We start from the raw sequence: 3577 nt of genomic DNA on the forward strand, positions 1-3577 counted from the left end.
AAAAAAAAAAAAAAAAAAAAAAAGGAAACTGAGGACAGTGAGTGGTGATGAATTGGTTGGGTAAGAAAACTGATAATGTCAAGAAAATCAAACAGAATTTGGAGAAGAAACATAAACATAGTTTTTGAAGTTGCACACTACTCATCAAGAGATGTTTATATCATAATTATGTTTACCTATTTACATTCCTCCCAGTGGTACTTACGGGTAAGAGCAAATCAAACTAGAATTCATCTCTATACACAGTCGTGCAGTGTTTAAAAAGAAATGGAAAACACAAGAATAGGTTAGTCATTGTGAGAATGGACTTTAAAAAATTTTTTTTCTTTATTTTACTTTAAGTTCTGGGATACATGTGCAGGTTTGTTACATAGGTATACATGTGCCATAGTGGTTTGCTGAACCCATCAGCCTGTCATCTACATTAGTTATTTCTCCTAATGTTATCCCTCCCCTTGCCCCCAACCCCAGAAAGGCCCCAGTGTGTGATATTCCCCTCCCTGTGCCCATATGTTCTCAATGTTCAACTCCCACTTATGAGTGAGAACATGTGGTATTTGGTTTTCTGTTCTTGCGTTAGTTTGCTCAGAATAATGGTTTCCATCTTCATCCATGTACCTGGAAAGGACATGAACTCATTCTTTTTTATGGCTCCCTAGTATTCCATGGTGTATATGTACCACATTTTCTTTATCCATTCTAACATTGATGGGCATTTGGGTTGGTTCCAAGTCTTTGCTATTGTGAACAGTGCTGCAATAAACATATGTGTGCATGTGTCTTTATAGTAGAATGATTTATAATCCTTTGGGTATATACCCAGTAATGGGATTGCTGGGTCAAATGGTATTTCTAGTTCTAGATCCTTGAGGAATCGCCACACTGTCTTCCACAATGGTTGAACTAATTTACACTCCAACCAACAGTGTAAAATTGTTTCTATTTCTCCACATCCTCTCCAGCACCTGCTGTTTCCTGACTTTTTAATGATTGCCATTTTAACTGGTCTGAGATGGTATCTCATTGTGGTTTTGATTTGCATTTCTCTAATGACCAGTGATGATGAGCTTTTTTTCATATGTTTTTTGGCAGCATAAATGTCTTCTTTTGAAAAGTGTCTGTTCATATCCTTCGCCCACTTTTTGATGGGGTTGTTTGTTTTTTTCTTGTAAAGTTATTTAAGTTCTTTGTAGATTCTGGATCATACAAGGCATGTGAAGGATCTCTTCAGGGAGAACTACAAACCACTGCTCAAGGAAATAAGAGAGGACACAAACAATGGAAAAATGTTCCATGCTCATGGATAGGAAGATCAATATCATGAAATGGCCACACTGCCCAAAGTAACTTACAGATTCAATGCTATCTCCATCAAGCTACCATTGAAATAGAAAAAAAAACTACTTTAAATTTTATGTGGAACCAAAAAATAGCCCGTATAGCCAAGACAAATCTTAAGCAAAAAGAACAAAGCTGGAGGCATCACACTACCTGACTTCAAACTATACTGTAAGGCTACAGTAACCAAAAGAGCATGGTACTGGTACCAATACAGATATATACACTGGTGGAGCAGAACAGAGGCCTCAGAAATAATGCCACACATCTACAACATCTGATTTTTGACAAACCTGACAAAAACAAGCCATGGGGAAAGTATTGCCTATTTAATAAATGGTGTTGAGAAAACTCACTAGCCATATGCAGAAAACTAAAACTGGACCCCTTCCTTACACTTTACACAAAAATTACCTAAAAACAAAAATTATTTTACACCTGAAAACAAAAATTAACTCAACATGGATTAAATATTTATATATAAGACCTAAAACCATAAAAACCCTAAAAGAAAATCTAGGCAGTACCATTCAGGACATAGGCATAGGCAAAGACTTCATGACTAAAACACCAAAAGCAACTGCAACAAAAGCCAACATTGACAAATGGAATCTAATTAAAGAGCATCTGCATAGCAAACAACAATAACAACAACAAAACTCTCATCAGAGTGAACAGGCAACCTCCAAAATGGGAAAGAATGGGCTCGTTATAAAAACAAATTCAGTCTCCTGTTGTTCTCCTGATTCCTTGTAGTGTCTTGCCCTTCTGCATTTCTGACCTCTCAACCTTGAACTTCCCAGCCTTCAGAACTGTAAGAAATAAATTTATTTGCCTTATAAATTACCTAATATGTGGTGATCTCTTATAGCACCACAGAATGAATAAAAATACAGCAGATATTTTGGCCAAATACTTAAAGCCACTTTCACTAAGTATCTAACCAACAGCAAAGTTAACTTTTAAAAAATACACAATTTTGTCTATATATTTTTCCTGAGGTAGTAAAAAGTAAGAATGTAATTTATTAATCTGCTTTTAAAAATTTAAATAAAGTCTCTAAGTGTTTTTGACATATTTATCATCACAGTAGTTCTGTTGTTTTAGTATTTAAAACAATTGTTTTAGAGATGTAGCTAGCGAGACTAAAGAAAGATGTAATTACGCAGTGAGAAATGAATAAAGTTAAAGAAGTGGAGGTAGTAAGCTTAGACTTTTTAACTATAAACTTTGCTCATGCAAAGAAGCAGATATTACTTTAAAGTTCAGAAATTTGTACATCAATGAATCAGTCAGAGTAAATAGTTAAAGTAAAATTCATTATAAAATATGGAGATAAGTTACTCAATTTTTTTTTATTTTTTTATTTGAGATGGAGTCTCACTCTGTCGCCCAGGCTGGAGTGCAGTGGCACGATCTCTGCTCAGTGCAAGCTCCAACTCCCAGGTTCACGCATTTCTCCCACCTCAGCCGCCCGAGTAGCTGGGACTACAGGCGCGTGCCACCATGCCCGGCTAATTTTGTTTTTGTATTTTTAGTAAAGACAGAGTTTCACCATGTTAGCCAGGTTGGTCTTGACCTTCTGACCTCGTGATCCGCCGGCTGCAGCGTCCCAAAGTGCCGGGATTACAGACGTGAGCTACTGCACCGGGCCGTTACTCAAAAATTTTTAACAGGAGTAAAACTGGCTAGCCATATGTAGAAAGCTGAAACTGGATCCCTTCCTTACACCTTATACAAAAATTAATTCAAGATGGATTAAAGACTTACATGTTAGACCTAAAACCATTAAAATCCTACAAGAAAACCTAGGCAATACCATTCAGGCCATAGGCGTGGGCAAGGACTTCATGTCTAAAACACCAAAAGCAATGGCAACAAAAGCCAAAATTGACAAATGGGATCTCATTAAACTAAAGAGCTTCTGCACAGCAAAAGAAACTACCATCAGAGTGAACAGGCAACCTACAGAATGGGAGAAAATTTTTGCAACCTACTCATCTGACAAAGGGCTAATATCCAGAATCTACAATGAACTCAAACAAATTTACAAGAAAAAAACAAACAACCCCATCAAAAAGTGGGCAAAGGACATGAACAGACACTTCTCAAAAGAAGACATTTATGCAGCCAGAAAACACATGAAGAAATGCTCATCATCACTGGCCATCAGAGAAATGCAAATCAAAACCACAGTGAGATACCATCTCACACCAGTTAGAATGGCCATCATTAAAAA

The sequence above is a fragment of the Hylobates moloch genome, unplaced genomic scaffold, assembly GCF_009828535.3.
Source record: "Hylobates moloch isolate HMO894 unplaced genomic scaffold, HMol_V3 SCAFFOLD_31, whole genome shotgun sequence".
NCBI classification, from domain to species: Eukaryota; Metazoa; Chordata; class Mammalia; order Primates; family Hylobatidae; genus Hylobates; species Hylobates moloch.